The sequence below is a fragment of the Physella acuta genome, unplaced genomic scaffold (genome assembly GCF_028476545.2).
Source record: "Physella acuta isolate Inbredline_101_S28 unplaced genomic scaffold, ASM2847654v3 ptg000151l, whole genome shotgun sequence".
In the NCBI taxonomy this organism is placed as follows: domain Eukaryota; kingdom Metazoa; phylum Mollusca; class Gastropoda; family Physidae; genus Physella; species Physella acuta.
This window is the reverse complement of record NW_026731670.1, coordinates 451,087-464,419: the sequence shown is the minus strand read 5'-3', so window position 1 is coordinate 464,419 and position 13,333 is coordinate 451,087. Positions and strand designations below refer to the sequence as shown.

At 29.7% G+C, this 13,333-nt stretch overlaps 1 long non-coding RNA gene across 1 annotated transcript; it reads right to left on the bottom strand.

Moving 5' to 3' along the window:
• Positions 1-5,310: 5,310 nt before the first annotated feature.
• LOC131935673 (uncharacterized) lies at positions 5,311-12,399 on the bottom strand. Its single transcript, XR_009385966.1, has 3 exons — positions 12,320-12,399; positions 11,490-11,697; positions 5,311-5,773 (listed from the first exon to the last, which is right to left on the bottom strand). It is a non-coding gene; the product is annotated as an uncharacterized LOC131935673 (long non-coding RNA).
• Positions 12,400-13,333: the final 934 nt, after the last annotated feature.

The window sequence follows — 13,333 nt, the reverse complement described above, 5'->3', positions numbered from 1 at the left end:
ACCTGTGGGGTAGCAAGAAGGGGGGAGAGGTGGAGACACCATGATAGATATTTATAATCTATCATAACACTGTCGAATTCACAAATTATGAATTACTGAAAAGTAGAAAATAAAACAACTAAATAGCGGCGTATGATACGCTGCGGGTCGGCTCGTATGTCTAAAAACGTTACTGCACTAATTATAGTTGTATCATAATTAAGTGGTAGCTTTAATAAATACAGGGACGAATTGAAAAAAAAAATATTGATTGCACTATTTAGCAGCATTTAGGTCTAAGTAATTAAATGCGTTTTTACAACTCAGTTTAGTAATAGTTACTATATGTTAGTCCAAACACTACTGATGGGTACATGACTCACTGGGAAAAGTAATGACTGGTTGGCATAGTGTCATAGCGTAGATATATAGAATTGGACTAGACTGGTAGAGGTTACTGAGGGCGGTGCGAACTTGACAGTAGACGATTTGGTGCGAGAGTATTGTGCGCGTGTTTAATAAAATATTTGTGGCGTGAGCATGACGCGACAATGTACTGATGACGTAAGACGCAGCAGTGAAGTTAATTGGGGGTTAGCTATAGAAAAGGACGTACGTATTCTTTGATATTGTGCAAATGATCTATAAGTGTGTGTTAATATAGTTCACGTTATTTCATAAACAAAGTTTTTGATACTGTTAATTAATGTCTGCGGAACATAAGAGTGATTCCCGTCCTCCTCACAAGCTGACGTATGAATAGTAGTAGAATATGGAGGAATATTCATAACCCCCCCCCCCCCCCCATCATACATGTGCTGACCATATCATCCTTCATATGCCGAGATCAGAAACCTTTGAGCTCTACTTCATCTTCTTTGGTCTGAATGGGGAGCTTCAGTTCACTTCATATTATTTAATTAATTAAGAATTATTAAATGTAATTATATATAATATTTGTTGTAAAAAAAAGTGGGATCAAGCGTAACCTTGACTTAAAACATTACGTCCTAACTTAATCAAAATTTCCTAAACTCGAGCATGCAAATTGACAGTAGATATTATAGTCTGTCCTTCAGTAAAATGACATTGACGCGAAAAATCTAGTAATGATATTTCTATTGTGTAATTAATATAACGTAGAAAATGTCAAATGGAAATATGTAAGCTTACAATGGTAATGTGAAGTATGCAAACACTAGATTTATTAACTTTACTGTAATTTACAATTGTACTTTGATAGAAAGCGGTCTATACATTTTTGTTCTTAAAATATTTATGTTAATGTCTTTTTTTTAATTAATATGTTTTAAATATTATTTATATCAAATGTGTTTTTACTATAATATTAAGATTTCATTTAATATTTTAAAAATATTATTTATAACAAATGTGTTTTTAAGTTGGCTATGGCTAAGGTAATTAAAGACAGATTTCCAAAAAAAAATTCTAGGTAACGTTTCATTATTCTTTTTTTAAATATCTATATATATAATTCTCTTCTGGGATCAGTTAGAAAACAAGCTGCAAGCGCCTCCTTGCAGTCCCCTCTCTTTCTCTCTATCACTATCACCCCCCCCCCCCCCACCCAACCCCAACATTGTCTGGTGAGCGGTGTTCACTCTAAATTTTTACGAAGCTAAATGTTTACAAATCGAAGAGCCGTACAGCCGGGTTTCTATTAGGGGCAGATAATTTAGTTCGATTTTAAACTTACAGGAGGTAACTAAGAAATAACTAAGAGAAGGCTGCTTTCACGGGGGGGGGGGGGGGTGTAGGGTCGGGTGTAGGGTCGGGGTTAGGGGAAAGTGGGGGGGGGGTCTAGGTTTTTAAAGCAAATATTTTCAGTGGCAGCATTGGTACTGTCGAATTTACAAATTATGAATTACTGAAAAGTAGAAAATAAAACAACTAAATAGCGGCGTATGATACGCTGCGGGTCGGCTCGTTTATTTTAATTTGTAAAACAAATTAATAACATTCTACGTACATTTTTATTTTAAATACCAGGATTGTATGAAAATTACGTTTTTTGTTAGGAACATTTAGTTGCAAGGAATTTGCATGCATATAATTACATAAGCATGCATTTTGTTTAATATGTTCAGAGACACACATCAGAGTTTGAACATTTATTTAACGATGGATTACAAAATTGATTAAGAGAAAAACTAAATTTACAACAGACATAACCAAAATGTATATATATATATATATATATATATATATATAAATTTAAATTAATATATATATATATATATATATATATATATATATATATATATATATATATATATATATATATATATATATATATATATATATATATATATATACATATAAAATTAAAATGTGTATCTGAATGTACTGATTTGAGTGTGTTTTTATTAATGCATACACAATACCAATTTTCTGTACGTTCTTGCAAATTTAGGGCTTATTATAACGTAAATAATAAAGTTAATAGAAGCGTTTAATTGGTAGATTAAGTAAGCAAAAAATCGGATAAACAAGGAGCAGTTTCTGGAAAAAAGAGGTTGAATTTCAGAAGTGTAATTGTAAAAGTTAGTTGGGAATAAAACTAATATTATAACGAGTAAACAAATAGTGAGAGTTATTTTTACGGATCTGATGTCTTTGACTCTTTTAGACAAAGCGTCAGATGAAGACATATTCATTATTTTTGTGTGTGAAATTGTAAGTTTTACTGTTATCATGATAGAACATATTATTATAGTTACTGTGGGAACAATTATAGCTATAATAGCAATAAAATATTGGTTGTAAATTGAAAAGCCTTTGCTCATAACGAACTCGGTAGGATAATAAAATGCCCCAGTGCTGTTAGTCATTGTAGTAAATGACCACGTTACATAGTTCATAAACGCTCGTGGAATATAAATATTTCCGTCAGACAGATAAATGGCTATAACACAACACTTTATCCTGTAAGGATTGAGAACCGATGAGGTTACGAATGGAAAACAAACAGCAATCATCCTTTCTATAGCGATTAGTGTCACCATATGGATACTCAAGCACACAGCAAATTGATTCCAGCCTAGTAGATAAACTATGTAGTAAGCACTAAGGTTTAGTGCAGCTTCTATATTAAAGTACGAAGTAATTGTTGGCACAAGGCTCCATATGTTAACCAAGGAGTAGATCATGTCAGACACAGCCAACCCGGTCAAAATAATGTTCGTTGAATTGTTTAAACCGTTGTAAGTCAGAATAACTATTGTAACGATGTTTCCAAATACTCCAAAAACAGCCAAACAGGGACTCAATATACAGTTTATGATCAAGTTTTCGACAAGAATTACATCGTATGGTAAATCACAGGCTGGTGAAATAATTTCTTTTGCCAAACTTTCATTATTAACCATATTGATGTTAACGTCTCAATCATAAAATAATCCATAAGATGCTGAACATATTTTAAAAATAATGTAAAAATATATAATATGTTTACACACACACACACACACACACACATATATATATATATATATATATATATATATATATATATATATATATATATATATATATATATATATATATATATATATATATATATATATTGGTGTATTGAAAAATGCTGAGCTGTTATATAGTAAGATTTAAAATAAGTTAAGGTTTAAAATACCATTTTGTGACCCAACTAATAAAAAATAAAATTAATTTTTCCCTATCTACGAAAAGTTATATATCCACTATCATATTGTATTTGGCATCACTGGAAAGCTGGATTTCTTATGTATTTGATAATCTTAATTTGTATAATGTAGAAAATATAAACGTGTATCTAATATTTATTTAACGTATCCATCTGTCAGTACTTTTTTTTCTCACGCGTCTGGAAAATAGACCTACGTATATAAGAAAGAAATGTAAAAAAGAGTGTTTAATATCATTTTAATAATGTAGGTAAAAGAGATATTGCAACTACGTATACAAAGAAGAAATCAATTGCATTACAATAATTGTATACAATTTTGGGAATTAAAGATAAGGAAATATTTTCTTTCGTATAATTGTCTCCTTGTAAAAAAGATACCTTGGTTTTTGTCTTGTGTTCAATATTGTTGGACAACTATAATAAAAACAGAAGGCTGTCACCACACAAACACAGCAATTGAGATAATTTATATTCCTTGTTTTTGTCTATAATTTTGTGTCGTTTGTTTAATTGAAAGATTCTATTGTTGAAAGTAGCTGCTGCATTACACATAATAGCACACATTTGAAGTTCTGATTCTTTTAAAGTCGTGTCATTAATAACATAATCATATTCAAACTGACATTTATGTCTCTGTCTTTTCTTGGGGTCAAATTTCGCTTATGTTTCCATTTTCATCCGCATTCTCGGCAGCATCAAGTAAAACGTGTTCAAAACCATCATCATACATTTTAAGAGCTAATTCTTAGTTGTAAATTGTTTTAGCTCAATTAATAGCAGAATGTTTGTAATGGATAAAATACATAATTCTCAGTCAGTTTTATTTTTTTTTAACCTAAATTTACATTGGAATGTTTGCAATGTACAAAATGCATTGCGTTATGTATATATTTTGGCAATATTAACCTATGTATGGTTTATTTTCTGTATGCCTTTTCTATGAAATTATACCACATCATCCCACATTACGCATACTTTTTGCAAACACACCCAACACACAACATCACAAATGCATACTCACCCATGAAATCGTAGAAACGTTAGTGTGTAAATAGACAATTTTTCGGTAAAAAAAATTGATTCTAGGTTATGTTTTTATTTGCAAAAGAAAACAAAACAAGGTACGGTATAATGTTATTAACTCCAATAACTGAAACTGTAAATCTGTATTGTGCTTAATTTACACTAAATAACAATTAAATATTTGGTGCATTTTTCCTTTATTAGTGTTTAGAGCTGTTTTTGAAACAATTGGTGACTTGACTACAAATGCACTTTTCTATTATAAATGTATACTTTTATTTGAAAAAACTATTTAATAAATGAATAGATTTCACTTACTGCTCTAAAACTAAACATTACTGAGATGAAATTACGACACTTTCATTTAAACAAAACATAAAAAATTGAAAATATTATAAATAAATAATGTAAGATTAATTAATAAAAAGCCATCCCAAAAATTAATAAATTCAAATTATATTATGTGTTAATTTAATTGCATTTATAGTATTTTTGTTATTTTAATCAGTAGAATAAATGTTAATACAATATTTTGAAGTTTTTTCATGTTCCATTCGATGAACAATTTGTATTAAAATATGATTTTTTAATATAACTATATTTTTTTTAAATTTGGGGTTTCAATTACTTTTAAAAAAGCAAGAAGTTTCAAAAGAGTATTTTACTAAAAATTACGTATACATGGCTATGGATATTTTATACGAGTTGTCGTCATAACAACGAGAAAACAAAAGTATCAATGTTTACATCTTTTATTTTATTTCAAAGTAAGCATATTATGGTATTTGTGTTACAGTGTATGTGTGTCTATATGTTTAATTGTCCGCAACTGTGTAAGAAAAAGATAGAAAAAAAGAGATAGAGAGAGAAAAAAAGATTAAATAAAGCTTCCTAATATGTAAAATCCTATTTTAAAATAGTAAAAAATGATAAAATTTCTAAAATGTATAAAATAAAATGTATCTGAAGCATACGCTTTCATGACATCCTAATAAAAGTTACATTGACAGGTCCTGTGAATTCCAAACGGTCATAACAGTTGATATAAGTGGAGACTGTCTTTTCGTAATCGCCGTTTATTTTATACTGAAAGAAATATTTAAAATAAGCAATTAAATTCATATATATATATATATATATATATATATATATATATATATATATATATATATATATATATATATATAATTTCTGAAAAAGAGACAATACTTCCCTACGCGCTCAACAGACGACGAGCTATACAGTTAAACTGGTTAAGGCATATAATCATCAGTTGTGTTTTATGGACCAATAACAAATACAAATTACACATTCTTGAGAGTTAGAGTACTGAAATTTGTAAACGAGTAAATATGCTGAGCCTTTGTCTGTCACTTACAATTTAGGTCGAGTTTGATTGACATGTTACTTGAGAACTCTCCCATCATTGTACAAGAAAGTAAACCACTATACCATTTAGGCCTAAAAAAATTATCTTCTCCTATAGATGTAGCATAATAGTTTTCTCAATCAACTGAACAGTGACGAATGTTCGAAACAGATAGAAAAGTGGTGGGGGATAGGGAGAACGTAATAGAAAAGAGGTCGAAAAAAAATTCTAAAACGACGTTGGCTAAAGCGGTGGAGTGTTTACACAGCGTAGCTATTTTTTTTTATTTAAAAAATTAATCTTACTTATGATGAAATGTTTTATGTCGACTTAAGGTTTAAGTGCAGGTGCAGTTGTAGGTGTAGGTGTAGGGGTTGGTGTAGATATAAGTGTGGTTGTAAATTTAGGAATTAGTTAAAATAAAGGTGTAATTGTTGTGAGTGTAAGAGTAAGGGTCGATGTATAGATTTGTATAAATGTATTTTTTGGTTTACAATTTTCAATTAACATGAAATGCTGGACAATAAAAAAAATAGATTAAAATTTAATGAAGCAGTCTACTAATATATGTATTATATAAATACTAATAATATAATACTAATATATATATATATATATATATATATATATATATATATATATATATATATATATATATATATATATATATATATATGTCAACATATTATATATTTTTTCATTATTTTTTAATATGTTCAGCATCTTATGGATTATTTTATGATTGAGACGTTAACATCAATATGACTAATAATGAAAGTTTGGCAAAATAAATTATTTTATCAGCCTGTGATTTACCATACGATGTAATTATTGTCAAAAACTTGATCATAAACTGTATATTAAGTCCTTGTTTTGCTGTTTTTGGAGTATTTGGAAACATCGTTACAATAGTAATTCTGACTTACAACGGTTTGAACTACAACAATTATATTATAATGGAATACAACCTGCAAATTTCATACTAAATATTTTTTACGTGTGTTATAAATACCACTATACGAATACAACCTACGCACTTTACACTACGTTTAATTAATCAAAAGTTGATTTGCACTTTATGAATTTTTAATATATAAAGTTGTTAACAAAATCCACGCAAATATACATTTGTAAAAATTTTTCCTTGACTTATTTCCTACTATCGCATTTGAAGACATTGAAAGAAAATAGTCAATAAATTATTATCGGTCTATAAACGTTTAAAAAAACCCTAATTTTAGGGAATTTCTGAGCATTAAAACAAGTGTTTTTAATGGACCCACAATTTGAAAATTCATAAAAAATTATCTAGAAGTTATGCACTTAAAATTTTTCGCTGAGTACCCCAAAATATGGAAGAAGATTATGAATTCGTTGTTTATTGGGCTTAAAATATAATATTTTATGAATGGTGGGAAAACCTACAAAGGGATTTTTTTTCAAGATGGCCGCCGTTGTCTTAGTTACAGAGATTTCTCCACCAATTTTTTTATTAGTATAAATGCATATGCGGATGTATCTTAGTAAAGCTGTAAAAATATAACTGTTTTCTAACGAGTATTCAAAAAGTTTTTTTCTTTTACCAGAGCCTCATTAATATACCTATCAATATATTTTAAAATGTTAAATTTAAAAAATGCGTCGACTGCTGTGCGACATGCAATTTTGTTGTATTTATTTACAAACCCACCGCACAGTGTCTGATCACGTAATAACCCAATTAAATAGTTTCTGCCTTCGACATATTTCAATACGGACAATAGGGAACATGTTCTAACCTCCCAACCCGCCCTACATACACTCGTGAGAGTATTTCACAACAGATTCAAATTTATTTGGGGGAAGGGAATTTAATTGAGCTAACGAAATTTCATTGAGCGAATGAAATTAAATTGTGTTAAAGAAATTATGTTATTAGTTATTATCATTATTAAAAAGCTGAATCTAGAAGACTTAGGGGCATCACTTAATCTTGCTCGCTTTGGATACCCACCAAGTTTATTAATCAATTACATACAGTTACATTCTAATCAACCCCATCCACCCCATTCTTCAGCTGAATAATGAAGGTGAGGTCTTTACATAGACTAGACGCCCTTTCCTGATTTTTTTTTTTTGACATCTGAAATATTGAAAGCTTTGTGCTGAGGTCGATCCTCGCGTAGTAATTTGAGTGGGGCTGGGGGGGGGGGGGTGGGAGGGGTATGCTGATGGATTTTGACTTGAACAATTCAATAAACTCTTTAAGCCCGTAATTATTTTCACGTTTTAACGGAATTATTTTTTTTTCACTCCTTTTTTTTTAAGTACCCCGTGTGGCTAAATGACCCATATCTCTTTACCCGTTGATTCAAACATCACACATAATGATAAAAGTTAATTGCATTTGAAAGACCTACACACTAATATAAAATTTAAGTAATTATTAATTGATTGAAGAAAGATAATTACTTAGTCATAAAGGAGAAAAACTAAATAGTTGATTTTTTTCGGGCTAAAATTACGCTTCTGTCGGGAAAATTAATATTAAGAATTCGTTTTCATAAGATCTTATTCATAGAAAAAAAAAGTACATCCATTTTTCTATAAAAAAGCATGGATTGGATTAGTTTAAGTATACATATTTTAGTTTTAGTTAATTTTACAATGCGGCAACGTAAACGTTTAGATGCGGCATTCCGTAGTGTTAAAAAAGCCGTTTTGAGAGTTGTTTTACAAAAAATTTTTTATAAAAGAGAAAATCAACGTAACGAGAAAACTACAAGAAGTAAATAGCCGCTCTAGCGTTATCATGACCTAGATTTACAATTAAAAACTTGGATTCTGAAAAACAACAAATTTAATCCAGAAAATTTGATCGAACGCTGGGAGCGTAGTTACGGTATTAAAGAGTGAATATTAAAATATAAATCCTAGAGATTTTATGTACTCAGTGTAGGAGTGGGGGAGGAAGGTAGGAGCAGAACGGTTCGAACAAAATTCAAACCGCTAACAGTTAAAAGTATAACAAATCTAAATGCTTCATGACTCCCTGGCTCCACTCCCTCCCACCCCCCTTCACCACCTCACTCAACCATATTCTTTTTTACAAGGAAGGGTCAATAGTTTAGCAGAGGACAAACTTTCATCTTCTAAATAGTAGTTAGCAGTGAGTGTATTTAAAGGTGGGGAAGTGGTGGAATAAGGATATGAGTCGATCATAAAGCTAATGCGTTTAATGAGGGGTGGAGGGTTCTATCGACGCCTTGAAATTTCTTTAAGCCGATACGGTTTCAGCGTTACATTTTTGTTTAGATAAAACATTTCCATATTATATCAACTTGTTTTGTATTTAAAAGAGATTCTGCTGATCGTGACATCGATAAAAATGCATGATATACCTTAATTTTTTGGTAGCATCTCACTATCTAGATCTATAGCAAATATTTATTAGAATTGTATATACCTGTTGAGGACGGCTTACTTTTTTAAAAATCAGTTTAACCCACTAAGGCTATCAAGGAATTACAATGCTTGCACGGCAAAGGCAAATAATCTCCAGCGGAACCCGCTAGTATTAAACAAAGCGTTTGTGAGGAGGTGGGAGTCGGGGTAGGTGGGCATGAAACTAAAAGTAATATCTTTACTCGGGTTCGTGACGTTATTATCCGTTCACCACATCACTCGCTAATAAAAGAGGTAAAATTATTAGTAGAACTATTATGACACTTCTTTTTTTCTGTTTTGCATGTTAAGGTCTATATTCCAGATTTGTAACAATTATTTATATTATCTAAAAAAATAGCGTAACACAATTTTTTTTCTGACCCCCTGGTTGGCCCGTTTTTTATTGAATACCTTATCGAGATCAATGTATTGTATAGGCCTACTCAAATCAGGAGAACTTTTGTGCGTATCCTATTGAAAATTGATAACAGTGTCGGAACCTAATACAATAGCAAATAACCATATTGTTAAGGCTATAGTCTTAAATAGCTTTATGGTGCGTTAAACGTTTGAATGGGCAACATTATTTCTCATGGAAGCCGCCATGATTGTTGAACTTTAAAAATTAAAGTTGTGTTTCTATTTTAGATGCTCTCATCTAACGTAACAGACAAGTAAACAAAAAAAGCAAAAAAAAAAATAAACAACATACAAACCTATCGCTTTTAGTGATATAATAGACTCATCGTTATCCTTGGATAACAGTGGGGTTTCGGGGTTCATCTATCAATGTCATCACGTTTGATGATTTGTATATTTTCCCCTCCCCTCCCCTCTGCATATGCATAAATGACGTCACTTATTTGACAATTTTTCTCTTTCTCCTCCTCCTCCCCACTGTCACACATCGTCACACAAAGTCCGAACCCATATTAAAAAGAAGTCACAATTCAGACATGATTTTTTTTTCTTTTGAAAACACCGAAATCGTTTGAGCGAGGGTCTGAAATCACTATCGATACACACGCTCAGGTCAAAGAAACAGGCGAACTCTCCTCCACCTGCCCAGTGTCCAGCTAAGTCCAAAGAGGAAATTTTATCATTGACGTCTAAAAGGAAATCACACCTCAGCTTACAAGTGTTTTAAAATGATTAATAAAATATTAAAGCTAACGACAAACTAATAATGTTGATTTAGAATCAGTCGCGTGTATTTTTTTTTTTATTCCTGTACATTCTCTATGGAGAAGAATTAAAACAAATAAAAATGAACATTAACATGATGTGTTTATAGATCTAGAATCTAGATAGAGCTAAATCTACATCCTAGAGCTGGCGAAAATGGCTTAAATCTAGTTTATCCGTAGCTGAAGATAAATGCCTTGTATTTTAGAATAGTTGTAAAGCTACAAGCTATGATTTATATGAAATATTTAAGGACAAAAATAACTTAATAAGGAAACTCAATTATTTATTAGGTTTTTATACTTTTTTTAAATTTCTATTTCTATTTTATTTTGTTTTGGCCTATCGGTAGATCTAAATACATGTATTGCATATTCAAATTAGACGAACTGCCAAGCATATCCTATTGACAATTGATAATAGTGCTGGACCCTAAAAAAATATTAGCAAACAGACGGATCTTCTAAAATATAGCCGACAGAAAGTTTAGCTTTATAGTGCATTAAACTTTTGAATTGACAACATGTTATTAAATGGAATCAGTAATGTTTTTTTATAAAAATAAGTAAATAAAGTATTTGTTTTGAACTTTAAAAATTAAAGGGGTGTTTCTACTAATAAAAACATAAATAAATTAATTATCGTCTTTAAATAAATTTGTAAATAACATTAAGGGAAAATGAACATTATTCCGTACATAAATACGTATTTTTCAGGTCTACACATAATACAGATGCTCTGATCTAACTCAACAGACCAAAAAATATATACATACAAACTTCTCTTTTTTAGTAGTTTATAGATAGATTATGTTAAACCTACCATAGTTGAACCTGGGTTTGTTACAAATTCTACTTGAAGGTTTGTTTCAGGACTGACGTAGCCTATTTTATAACAATATGGTCCAAACCACTTTCCATCTTGATATCTGCACACAAAATAGACATCACTAAAATCACCATAAAACCTCGGGGTAAATTGGACCATTACTCCTGCTCTCTCAGGTGGGCATCGAATGTTAAATGTAAACCTGTGAGCAATTAGTGTACTGTCAATTAAACAGATTAGTAATCTTAATAAATAATTATTGTATTAAACTTATATATATATATATATATATATATATATATATATATATATATATATATATATATATATATGTGTGTGTGTGTGTCTGTCTGTGTGTCTGTGGGTGTCTGTGTGTGCGTGTGTGCTATTTTAAATACGCTGTTTAAATAGTATACGTGGTGTGAATAACAGATTTGTGTGTATCATAAACACTTTTTGCATTTATTTAATTTTTTTTTAAATTTTAAATCAAATCTGATTCGTAAGTTTCCAATTTTTTGTTTAATTTTAATTGCAGAAATATGATTTTTTACAAAAAATCTTATGCCTATTTTTATACATAAATGTCAAACCATTTTACAAGAGAAAAATGTGTACATTGGAATGTGTTTTTTTAAAGTGTAAATCAATTTATGTTTGTCGAATCGTGTAAAATAGTTAATCCTTGGTTTTTTTTTTTTAAACAAGTAACAAATTACCATAATTTCAACACAATCATAAACCTAAACATAAAATGATGTTTTAATAAATAAATGTTTAATAATTAAACAATGATATGTATATTTTAAAATATATTGTTTTACTCAATAGTATTTGCATATCTGTAACAATCGATGATAACTTTTTCGCCGCCCGTACGTCTTTCAATTTTTACTGGACTTTCCTTCAACAAAATAGATTTTTTTTAACATTTTAATTTGAGAAAGTATATTAAAAATTGTTCAAGTTACATTGCAATTAAAAAAGAAAAATTCGTAAAGGTTTAAGTGAATTAGTATAGTAGCCTAAATCACAGTCATATATACTTTTAGCTTTACTGATGTTAATAAAACCTATGTTAAAAAAAAAGAAATAATATAATGCTATTAAAATTTAACTTCGCACAAAACAAATTAGTAATTATTACATATATATTCACTTACGGGTAAAACATCCTGTAATAAAATAATATTTATTTTTATTTTTAGACAACTGCAAACTCTATTTAACAACACACCAAGGACAGAAAATATAGATACAAAAAGTAATACTTAATATATTTCGATTTTATTTGGTTTATACATTCTTTTCAAAGAACGTAAAACAGCGGAGAAAAATCTATTTGCACTTTATTCAAAATTTTACTTTAATATGATACACTTGACATCAAACAAATGTAGGGCAATAAAATTTGTAACATGGCACAGGAACGTAATTTTCTCCATCACATGAAATTGTAGACAACTTACTGAGAATAGAATCCAGTGCACCACAATGTTGCCAAAGACATTAACGTAATTGATACTGTCAATGGGCAATTGGTTTGGGTAAGTGACAAATAAATTTTTGTCCAGAATTATCTGAAAAAATACTGTATTTATATATATATATATATATATATATATATATATATATATATATATATATATATATATATATATATATATATATATATATATTTCTGGTGGTTGTAGCACGCCCCTTGAGTATGTGTAAAATTTGTGAAAATTGGTGGCCGTCTCGGTGTTGGGGCGGATATTTCTTCAGAGCTGTATCACTTTGGTGTGAATATGGATATTCACGAAAATTATACTAGGGTAAAAAAAAGATGAGCCAAC